The sequence below is a fragment of the Schistocerca americana genome, chromosome 4 (assembly GCF_021461395.2).
Source record: "Schistocerca americana isolate TAMUIC-IGC-003095 chromosome 4, iqSchAmer2.1, whole genome shotgun sequence".
NCBI lineage: Eukaryota > Metazoa > Arthropoda > Insecta > Orthoptera > Acrididae > Schistocerca > Schistocerca americana.
This window is the reverse complement of record NC_060122.1, coordinates 398,181,274-398,194,206: the sequence shown is the minus strand read 5'-3', so window position 1 is coordinate 398,194,206 and position 12,933 is coordinate 398,181,274.

Sequence of the window (12,933 nt, the reverse complement as noted above, 5' to 3'; positions counted from 1 at the left end):
TCACTTTTGGGACATTCTCGCGAGCAACAACGTGTGTTTATTCAAGTCGTCTAAGATTCCAGCCGTCTTCCTGTGGAGTTTAACTTAAGTTAATTTATTCCATGTTATTGACGTTTACCATCGGTATCTTCTGCCTTGTGGCCGTTGCCGCTCTGGTCACCTGCCCTGGTCGTTGAAGTAATTTTAGGCGGTGTATTCTCCTCGTCGTGTTGTTGCTGTCCAGCGCGGCGTGTAGTTCGACAGATGAGGTGCTGTTGGTCGTTGTGGGCGCCATTATTCTGTGTGCCGTGTATTGAATTCTTGTGGTCGTTTTGCTGGTTGCGTGGAGTGGAACTGATTTGGTTGATTGGTCGGTCGGCTGTCTGTCGGTTGGGTTGCCTTCAGATTAAGAAGTCGTTGGACAGGCTGCCTGTCTCACCCAAACGGGCGTTAGTGTTACATCCCAGGCCGATCCTTGGAAACTTCTGAGCGCCGTTCCTTGTGTGTTATGTACTAATTTCCCTGTTTGCATTTTAGTTATTTGGTTGATATGTGGCTTTCATCCAAGTATTAATATCTCTTAAATTAATGGTCTTGTCTTGCCCTTAAAGCATGAGATTGTTATTCTTTATTTTATAAGAAATGTTTTAAGATACGCCCTTCTACCATTCAAAATTGAAACTCTTCTTCTAGGTCTTATGCCGTTAAATTATTTGTTGGTGAACCAGTATCTAGCCATCCACTAAAACTAATCATGTATACATATTTTCTAAAATGACTCATTTCACATCATTTCGATAATAATAATAATTAAAATGGTATATATAGGAGATGAATAATTCTTCAAGGGAATTAAGTATTTGTGAAATTACTCCGTACGGTAATATTTTATTTATCAGTCTGCAATATGTTACAGTGTTGAATCCTTCCCAGAAATCTGACGAAACGGAATCCCATATTTTACCTGCATTTACAGTTTGCAAGATTCGTTTGTAAGGAAAATGGAAGAAGGATGGACGATTGGGCATTAAAGTCTCGTCGGTGACGTCAATAGAGACAGAGATCATGATGTAATTTGGGATGTATGAAGAAAAATAGTAATTTTCTTTTACAATGGAACCACTTCGGCATATGGATTCCGAGGTTTAAAGAAAATGGTGAGAAACCAAAATCTGTATGTCCACATCGGTATTTGAACTGCAGCCCTACTGAATGCGAGTGCAGTGTCTTACCACTGTATAGCATCAGTCATTGTGTGTGGAGAAAGGCGAGCTATGTTTCGCACTAGAAATATTATTTGAACCCGTGGGTTTGTATTGAGAGAGGCTTCATTTCCTCCAGCGTTGTCAGAACACTGTAGCTGTGAGATACTCTGACACCTTATTTTGCGTGTTCTCTTTGTGAAATGCCACACACAATGTATGACTGCAGTTCTGGATCTAAGTATAGCGAGTTATTTTTGGAAGACTGTAAGAAAGCTTATAGATTTCAGAGTCATCTGGAAAAAACCCTCAGATACGTATGTCTTCAGACAGTGTAAGTTGCTTGTCAGGAGATTAACAGACTACATTAAATTACGTTCCACTGTCACCAAAATTACATCACGATTAAGTGTCCTGGTGCCATTTTTCACAAAGTCCGCCCCTGGTAGCTGAGTGGTTAGCGCGACGGAATGTCATACATAACACCCCGTCCGCATCTCGTGGTCGTGCGGTAGCGTTCTCGCTTCCCGCACCCGGGTTCCCGGGTTCGATTCCCGGCGGGGTCAGGGATCTTCTCTGCCTCGTGATGACTGGGTGTTGTGTGATGTTCTTAGGTTAGTTAGGTTTAAGTAGTTCTAAGTTCTAGGGGACTGATGACCATAGATGTTATGTCCCATAGTTCTCCGAGCCATTTGAACCGTAAAACCTCGCGTTCGATTCCCGACTGGGTCGGGGATTTTCTCCGCTCAGGGACTGGGTGTTGTGTTGTCCCTATCATCATCATTTCATCTCCATCGACACGCAAGCACCGAAGTGGCGTCAACTAGAAACACTTGCACCAAGCGAACGGTCTACCCGACGGGAGGCCCTAGCCACATGGCATTTTTATTATTCACATATATCAGCTAAGTTATTCAGACCTCTACTTCGTTTCGAAACACTGATAACTTGTTTCCAGGTACAGATTCTACAGAGAATTTCAAATGTTACTCGCGTGGCTTCTACAATAAACATTACAGAGTGTGCGAGCGCTTGTTTCGATAATTTTGTGTGTTCTAGTCATGTAAGTGCTTTGATCTATTTATTGATAAATCTTACATTTATGAAAGAAACGTGCAATTCTTTCAGTGTAATACTGTCACTCTAAATACGGTTTCATGGCATGTATGTCTAAGACTGTTCACACTTGGAAAACTGCACAAAGACGTATCCGATGCACGACATTGTGAAAAAAAACTGAAAGACGAATGTGAAAAATCTGTGTTAGGGGATCGGTGCTACGTACGTTGGTCAGAGATCCTTGTCAAATAGTAAGACTCCATGAGGATTTCTGTGGATACAGGCCAGTTAGTAAGTGGTGGGAGGCAACAAGCTCTCAGAGGAAACCTTGTGAGCACCGCAACTGTGTGGTGCTAGCGGTAACAAGTTGGCGAACTGCCAACAGTGGTTGGCTGCGGACCCACGCTTTCGGTCGCACTCCGACTGCGCCCTCTATTTGCGGGCATAGCGAACGCTAACGACGTGAAGCCACAGTTGGTCTCCATACGAACCGCCCACGCTGTATGCCGCATTTAGAGTATATAGCTGTGTGCTACTTGTCCCGATGAATGCAAGTGGTTCCAGAAACATCAAACAGTTTTCTGATGTCTGTCACACTGTTTAGTTTTGTGATTATCGTGAAAAACTGGAAAATTTTGCTCCTTTCTTGTGAATCCAGCCCAACTACTTTCTTTTTCTCAAATCAAGTTCGTACATTGTCTTTTGAGCAAGGATAAGCTTCCTCCATATTCATATCTACAATGTCATTCAGTAGGCATTTCTTTGGTAAAATTTTGAAGTCCTTAGATGAAACGAAGCCGTTTACAGTATCCACGCACAAGTCCACAAATCTGGTTGAAGTGACTCCATTTTTTTCTGTTTTCCCCAAAGTAGCACACATAAACGTACGATGCAGACTTTTAGTCCAGCTCCTGAGCACTAAACGACAAGGGTTCCAACTTAGTATCTCAGATGTTTTCTTTCTGACCTTTACTCGGTTTCTTGGTGAAGAGCTGTATTTTTTCAGCGAATAATGTCTCGTTCATATCAATACGTGCTCTCTTGACGGAGAAGCACCTTTTCTCGTTGTTTAAATAGTCCATTTATTCTAGCAAATGATGCCTATATTCCTGTACTCTCTATCAACAGCGAAATGGATGACACAAAGAAATCTTTGTCTGTATCCACCAAGACAAGATGCAGTTTTGGAATTCAGTCACATCATGGCCAACAACAGCAGCTCTTAACGTTGAAGAAAATAACTGAGTAATACAACCATGCAAAACGTCAAATATTATTCAGAAATATGTAACAAAATTGTTTATTTGAATAAAAGTGTTTATATTACAATTCCTCTTTAAAATATGTAATTCGACCGTAAAATCCAGTGTTCTGTAGAAAGAGAATGTGTCAAACACAAGCAAAGTTGTCTACCTGTTTCCCCTTAAGCCGTACTTGACTTTTACATGTACATAATAAGCAAGTATACCTACATCAAGAGATCAGAAATACATATCAGGAGAACACTGTATTAAACCAGTTTGCCGGCCGCGGTGGTCTAGCGGTTCTGGCGCTGCATTCCGGAACCGCGGGACTGCTACAGTCGCAGGTTCGAATCCTGCCTCGGGCATGGGTGTGTGTGATGTCCTTAGGTTAGTTAGGTTCTAAGTTCTAGGGGACTTATGACCTAAGATGTTGAGTCCCATAGTGCTCAGAGCCATTTGAACCATTTTTATTAAACCAGTTTTATTGAGTCGTTTGTCTCCACTGTAAAAGTTGGAAATGTGGAAGTGTTGCTTTTCTCTAGTGAGTGGTTCAGTTGTAGTTACGAACCATTGCTTTTCTTGCTTTAGACCTCAGGTTTACTATGGCTCCTTCCTTGCACCAACCGCGGATCTTTCTTAGATTAAACCTGCTGGCAACTTTCCTCCTACATCACGAGACACCGTACTTCATTCAATATTCACTGCTAGAGATTTGATCTACATTCTCTTCAAGTGTTTACGTTTTTATCTTCTATTTCATGATATGTTTCGTGGAAGACCCATTTTATATACAAAGAGAAAACGTTGAAGCTGCATAGTACAAACGTACGTAAACAAAATAGCAATTAAAGTTTTTCAGTTAGAAAATATATGTTGTCCATACATGCACATAATTAATTATTTTCTGTGAAGAAAACATATATTAAAGTGACCGGTTCCATATCACTACGAAATGTCGTATTCAAGATCTATGGAACAAGGATTAATGTATGTATGTATGGATGTGTGTATGCACGTACTTCAGTATCTTCCGACAGCGATACCAGTTCGATCATCGTCACAGTGGCAGGCAGACTGGTTTCTAGCATCCAGGCATTACGCATAGACGGCATCTGGCGGGCGGTTTTAAAGTCTTCACTTGTTGTCTGTACATGAAGCCGTCGATAATATGCCGTTGCAGTTCCATTACAACGATTCGGCATTCTTATTTTAGGTTACACTTAGGGACTTCTCTCTTGGTACTAACCGAGGAAGTCTTAAGCTTTTCTTCTGGTTTTCGGTTATCCTATCGATCTAAATCTGAACTCTACTTGTTGGCTGGACTGTATCCAGAAGCGGGCATCTTGCGCTACCACAATTTGTCTGCTTACACTTGAGACTTTCGCAGATCAGCTGCTCTACTCAAACCGCCTGATGCAAGTGTCTCTGTCGTGACTGGTAAGAAACATAGTATTATTGTGAGTTGTATGATATGCAAAGAAATGGGAAGTAGCCTGACATGGAAATGGCCTACTACAAATATTTCAATTGGGCGGCATGTCACTGACTTGTGTGATCCTAACATACCTTAGCAATTCTGTCGGCGAAAGGGGAGCTACAGTTTAACGTGAAAACCGGATCTTAACATCGTTGAGGGATGAAGGTTAGCTTAAAGACAGAAATATTCCGTGGTCCTACCAGGATTCAATTCCGTGATCTTTCGGTTTCCAGGGATGCTCTTTGCCACTAGACCGCAAGGCTCGTCATGGAAACGATACAAACAAAATGAGACCAGAGGCTTTTTAAATGTGGCACAAAAGAAGAATACTGCAGATTAGATGAGTAGATCAGACAACTAATGAAGAAGTATTGAATCTAATCGATCATAAATGCACATAAAAAGTTCCGGTACCTCGGAGCTTCCGTCGCACTGATCGAATCCATCCACTCTAAGCGGTGTGGGCCGCACGATACAAATTGTGCTATGCCCTACTTTACAGGTTTACTCGGAGGTGTTTTTTGGCGAACCCAGATTAATCCTCTGCACTGCGACAGTCAGTCTCTGCAGCGGTCGCAAGCGCCACAGAGACCCACGACAGGATTAAAATTGTCGGTGATACACCAATGATCGAAAATAATATCATAAGCAAATGACTTACATGATGGAAAGCTACTATGTTCATCAGATGGTTCAAATGGCTCTGAGCATTATGCGACTTAACTTTTGAGGTCATCAGTCGCCTAGAACTTAGAACTAATTAAACCTAACTAACCTAAGGACATCACACACATCCATGCCCGAGGCAGGATTCGAACCTGCAACCGTAGCGGTCGCTCGGTTCCAGACTGTAGCGCCTACAACCGCACGGCCACTCCAGCCGGCTTCATCAGATGGACGCACATTAAATGACAACAGAAGTACATGGTCTTCTGCTTATTATTAGTATGCTAGCAAATTATGCACAAAAAGCTTCTTGATATATCTTAACAATGAATCCCGTCGGTCGATCGTTGTAATTTCTTGCTCTTTATTGTCAACAAAATTTTTAAATTATTTCTGCATGGTATTGTAATGTCGTTTCATAGCAAATTTGCAGTACCCGTCGATTATGCGATTGCATAATAGGTATTGAAACTTCTCATCCCTCTCTTCTGTAATTCCCATTCAATTTTAAAGGCAAGGCGTATGAGGATAGATCGCTAGACTGCCTCTTTTTGTGCAAATATCCTCTGGACTAGTGAACTTCTTTTACATCACGAACAAACAGCAAAGAATAAAAAGCATTGACACCACCATTCTGCCGAACTGCATAGATTTGTATCGACCGAAAAATGCCACACCGCAGTACTAAATGAAATTTCATATTGTACCGGGCACCTCGGAAAGGACAGGGCAAAGCCGAGACGGGCCGAACCTCACCCGGCACTTGATTCTATATATCCGGATCGGATCCAGTTTGGCACTCCATGGACGGCCGTGGCTTAGGGGAAGACCAGCCCACCATCTCGAGGCAGAGCAAAAGCTACCTACCCTTGGAAGACAGCTCTGGTGTACAAAGCAGTCATAGTTCGAGCACACTGATATGGCCAGGGAATAATATGTTACAGAGATAACCATACGTTACACAGACCACACTCCCCATCCCCCTCCCCCAACCACCAGTTTTCGACGACAATTGAAAGTTATCCACCAAGATAATGAAAATTTTGGAGCCGAAAAATCGGTTAGCTACATGGTGTTTATGTAAGAGCTATAAACCTCTCTCCGTAACTACAGGTCGTAAAGGGTTTCCTGTACACAGTTTTGTATTCTACGTAGCGCGCATTCCATTACCTGAGCTTATTAAACAGCAAGTAAAGAGACGTGATACCTGAAACAGCGAAAGTTACAGTAATTTATTGAAACAATCATCATTTAAGCAAGGAATAAGAAACACTACATGCTCACATTGTAACTAGTCTGCTCTCTAACATCTTACTGCTTTGATTGATTCAAAATTTACCTCCATCATCATCAGTATGAGATGTGACTATCACGGACACGGATACACTCTTGTAGTACATCAAGCTACCTTCCATTAGGAATGTAGAATGCACTCAATGACTCTGATGTAACTTTCAAAATCATGGCTTTACTAAAGCAAATCTAGATCTCGGATAACAGCTGGCCATTATCAATGCAGTATTTCAGAGTTTTAATACATGCCCTAGTACGCCAATCCCATGTTGTTCGCGCTCCTGTCACAGTTCATACAAGTGTCCGCCACACTAAGCCGTAAGATTTACTTTGTTGAGTTTTTGCGTTCTGCAGCCTACGGTAGATGCTTCCAGCCGTTGGTCCCAATTTCGCATGTTGCCTCCAGGTGAAGCGCTCCTTACGTCCGCTACAACGAAGCTTCTGTGGCGTCGAGCTAAGTGGGAACGTGGCGAGAATCGATGCACTCAAAGCGATGTGCGGTGCGCGAGACCACTGTAAAGTAGTCTACTGCTCTATCAGATTATTGTTTCTCTCAATTGTGTGTGTGTGTTTTGAGAATCTGATGATCAAGATTTCAGCTCATCAAAAAATGGGAAGGAGGAACAGAATATGAAGTTGGAACATGAAATTAGAGTCGCTACTCAAAAAACGAATAATCAGACTACAGTAAAACAAACGTCAATGACGGAGGTTAGCGTGAATTTATGTTACTACTTTTGACCACATTTCAATTAAAAAAAAAAAGACTTTACTACTGCCAGACCAGCTCGACCCTGTAAGGTTTCAGATGGCAAGAGAGATCCTTTTAGATTTTGGCAGTGCTTCAAGAAAATATATAGACACCTCGATGCTCGCTATTACCTTCATGGCTGTGCGTCACAAATGGGGACCCATGATTCGCTCATGACAAAGAAAGCTACAATGACCTCCTTCTGTGGAAAACCAGTTTATTCTGAAACCAAGAATCACTGTATCTCACGCGAGGTCAGCAGAATTTAGGTGCTTGTCTTCTGTATCCCTGGGCGAAACAAAGTACTATGCTTGAGTTTTTGAGTGAAGAATGTTATAACAGCAGTCAAAAAGTCTAACAAATTACTCAAAGGTTGGACTTAGATCACATTACACAACTAATCATGGACACGTATCTTTCCTGGCTACGAAAGATTGTAAAAAAATCCGTTTTACGGGCTTTTCTCAAAGTTTTCGCTGTACAAAAAGTGTTAATCATTCTCAACATTTAATAACTAAAGCATAAATAAAATATTTATTTAAATTCTTACCGCCACACAGTTCTTTCGCTCTTCACTGCATTGCACGTCTTCCGCGAACGGTAGTCAAGAAAACTTCCCAATTTATTTCTAATAAGCCAGTCAATAAGGAATGGAACACATTTTATATCTGGACCAATTTCAGGTGAAAAAATGCGAAATCCGTTGTGGGCCATCGTGGACTATTCCCACATCATACCCTACAGTTTGTAACACTCCGATTTATTTTACTGACTTATCCCGCTCGATCGGGATCTGATAGCAGCCCAAATAGATATTAATTAATGTGACCGTGTACCTAATGGGGCTGGCAATCGGATTGGACTGCTACGGAGTTGTTACATTCCATTTTGTCCTTCTCAAATGCTGCAATAATGATATGTCTGGTGCCAAGAAGAACAACAACACAGCTTCATTAATCAACAACCTATATTTATCACTAAAACACAAAGTAAGGAGACAGCCACTGCCTTCGCCGTACAGAATTAATAACGGCTAATATCAGCGCAGGCCCTTTCGTTATTCATTATCGTCACACGCAATTTCAATCATTGTAATTCACCACTACAATCCAACACTGCAATCCAAATAATGCCGGAGCGGTAGACGCGAAAATACAAATATCGGCACTGAAATATCACTGAATCACACTAGTAATTGTACTTGTTCACTTTCCCGTATATTTCTAACACAAAAGGGGTTAAACCGCGGCGATGGCCACCCCCTTTGTCGGTACGGCCTTGCATTACGGCCACCGGCCGCCCCACGGCCCGGCCCGCAGCCTGGGTCCCACTCTACTGTCTCAACACTCGCTCTCCCTCTCGCAACCCGACACACACTATCGATTGTTTGTCCTGTCGACCTGTGCTGTCGCAAAACTTATAGTAAGGGCCTACGGACCCCTTACAAGTTTCATGAAGTTCCGAAAGTGGGCGCTGTTATCCATAGCCTTCAAGATGGTGTCTGTAACGAAGGTGCGTTCGAAGTAGAGCTCTGTCACTGAGTTTCTTTTGGTGGAAAACCAGAGCTTCACAGATATTCATAGGCGCTTGCAGAATGTCTGCGGAAATCTGGCACTGGACAAAAGCACGTTGAGTCGTTGGGCGAGGCATTTGTCACCATCGCAAAAAGGTCGCACAAATATATTTAATCTCCAGCTTGCCGGCCGGCCGCACATAGGCTCCTGAAGTGTTGGAACGTGCAGGCACTCTCATTCGAGGTGACCGACTGATCACAGAAGACACCGCTTCTCAACCATACGTCAGTGTTGGTAGTCCTCCACCAGTTGAGGTACTCAGAGCTGTGGGCCTACGGAGTTCCTCGTCTTCCGACTTCCGTCTGTTTGGTCCAATGAAGGATGCACTCCGCTGAAAGCAGTACGTGGATGATGACGAGGTTCTTGATGCAGCAAGACATTGGCTCCGACGTCGACCCGTAGATCGGTAGCACGGAGATTGTGTTGAAAAATTGGGTTTTGTAGTCAAAAGAGTGGAGAATAATGTGGCATACTGGAATCCTGAATAAAACCAAACTACTTTAAGAAAATAGTGTTACATTGCTTAATGAACGCCTCTCGTACGTCAAGAGTTTTTGTACCCTTTCGTACGCCATTTCATTCCGTTTTCGATATATCTGGTTAAATTTCTCCACTCGAATTACAAAGTTCTCCAAATATCTCTCATCTCTTAAGTCTATCTTATCCATAATGTATCTTTCTTTTTTTTGAGCCAAGCGTAAATATTTTTCAAATAAAGCATCTTACGAATCCCTTTCTTAGTTTAATCGGATGAAAGTGAATGATTCCAGACACTTTTTTAAGCCTCAGATATCTATGATGTATATATGCAGACTGAAGTGAAGAATGAAAATTCGTACCAAGGCCGGGTTGATGCGTAATGAATTGAGGAGGGCGACGTGCTGGGGTAGACCGTGCAGTTGTGCAAGGCCACTGTGGCAGGGTGGCGTAGTGGTCAGAGCACTGCCTAGTGAACACGAGACTGCGTTCGAATCCCAGCCTTCGTACTATCATTTGTCGTACCGATAGATGCATAGCGGTACTGCTTCAAATGTTAAGTGTTTTCTTTTGGTATAACTCAGTCTCAGAAGTCGATTGTTAGAAATCCTTTGGGCTTTCTTGGAAATATAATGTCCAAGACCATGTGCTGAAACTGAATGCTGCCATCTTCTCTGCAAAAATGACCTTCTCTGTCTCTGACAGTGAAACATGTCGTATGGTGTTACATTTTGAGTAAGTTCAGTGCTCTTACCATGAATATTCTTTGCTCAGAAATGGTCATTTAGACTTATCTGCGTCGTCAGTTCGCGAACTTCCTGTTAGGCCGTTGGTCAGGTATCTCGGAATTCCAATTTTACCATCTCTGAATATACAATATATTCCCTCATGGGACGTGTTGTTGACAATACTGACTCACTCAGAAAGAAATGCAACATTCATTCAGTGAACAGTAGACGGAAAAACAATCTGCATTTAAGCATTGTACGGAAGACATGCAATTCCTTAGATTTTTAGGTTTCGTTTTCATCCAATAGGCTTCCAGGGGGAAAGAAAAAAATGAGTGATAAACCCAAAGTTTTCAAATCTAATTTGAGAGGTTTAATTGTAGCACACTCCTATTTTGTACAGGAGTTCCTCGGAGTAGTTGAGAACTTTCCTCCGTGATGTTAATAACTGTTTTTGTTTATTTGTTAGGTAGCTTATTTTTTTAATTTATTTAACTCGCTTTCTTGTCTGTTTGTCTTTCAACACAGCTCAGAACTGGATGACAATGCCGTATTAACTCGCTTTCTCGTCCAGTGTTTGGCGGAGGGCACTTTGTGTTCCTGTTCCAGTCGCGACTGTTACCCTGCAAGAAAGATTGCTGGTAAGCCTCCATCTGAGATCATATGTCTAATTTTTACCCTTACAATCTTTACGCGAGATATACATAGGAGGAATCAATATGTTGGTTGACTCAATAGATAATCGTAAGGAGTGTAGAGTCTAGCTGTCGTTCAGAAGAATCACACAATAGTTCATATCATTTGCAGTGTAATAAAATTATTAGTTACATAGTTGAGCTACTGATGCATCAGTTGATTATTATATGCGCACATGGTTTTTATTTTAAATTATACAGGTACTGTCATAGCTATTAAAATTTCAGAAGCACATAATAAATTCCTTCTTATTCCTCTTGTCAGTAATGGAATTTTTATGAAGGTATTCTTTCAGTATGCTGTCCTTTCTATTTCAGCTGGCAAGTTTTGATTTGTTTAATGTTCAACGATGCAGGCCAAATAACATTTGAGAGGACTTAAACCGAACTTCTGATTGAGACTTCATGGAAAATAGTAACAGAAAGGAGATTTAAAACGCGGTGAACGCAACAGGGGAAGACGCAATAGCAGAAAAGTGATCCTGTTTACATTCCATCGCCGAAACATGGTTTAAGTTAGGAGCTAATTGCAGACGAAGGAAGGTTTCTTTAACGAAAGGGCTCTAACGGAACTGATTTGTAATGGCGGGACAAATAAAGCGGTCTGTGAAAGTGAAACGTGTACTTTGACTAAGGTATGGAGGGAGAAAGTAAATGCATCTGAAACGCGGATAGAAATACGATAAAAACTGACAGAAAATGGGAAGAGAAAGATTAACTTTTGCAGCTCCATCGATGTTAAGTAATTAGGGCCGGAGCAAAAACATGAATGTGCAAGGAAATAAGCATTCCCCTTTTTCAGAGGAACTATCCTCGCATTCACCTTAATCGATTCAGAGAAACCACATGGGAAACCTAAAGCGTAAGGTATTGGAAGGCGAATGGAACCAAACTCACTACGAACACGAATACGGAAAACTGTTACCGGAACAGTGGACCACTTCTTGAGTGATGGGGTACAGAATCTAGATTAGTTAATTTGACGAACGAGGGAGCAGAGAAGGATAGCAACGTTTAAAGAAGATTATGAAGAATATTGGGTATAGTGAGTGTTAAGAGATGAATGAAAGAGAAGAAAGAAACGGAGGACGACATCAAACCAGTCGAAAGACTGATAAAACTGTCAGTATAAAAGATCTGCGGTCTACTTATCCATTTTTGTGTCACCTGAATCATAAAACAACTCCAAAATCAACAAAACGAAACAATAAAAATGAATGTACTGAAATATTTGTTTCAAAGCTTTTTTTATTTTACATATTTTTATTCACTGCACTAAATATATTCTTAAACCTAAAGGTCGTAATGAGTAGAAGAGCTTAACACGTATGACTTTGATATCTTACCTTTCATTAATGTAATAAGACATTAATGACTGCTGTTTGAAAATACAATGCACTGTACTTCTACATATGCACAGTATCTGGACTGTTTATGTCGTTCTTTCGTGTTCATGTGACACATAAAAATAAAAATTAATATGACGAAACTCTGGGTTCTTTCTGGTGTAACATATTGTAAGTACCTTTATTATTGTTTAATATTTGTAATTCTAATGAAACTAAAACCAGACAACTGTCTACATCCAGCAAAGAAAAATGTGACACAATCTGCTTATCCACCGAAAGGTGAGTGACTAACAGAGACAATTGTTTTAATTTACCTGTAGTCGACTATGATCAACTGAGTTTAGCACTGGAATCGAGAGTCAATGGAATGTACTTTGCTGAGCTCGATGGACAGTGATAAATAAGAAAATTTCATATTATTAAAGGAATGTCCGTGAAG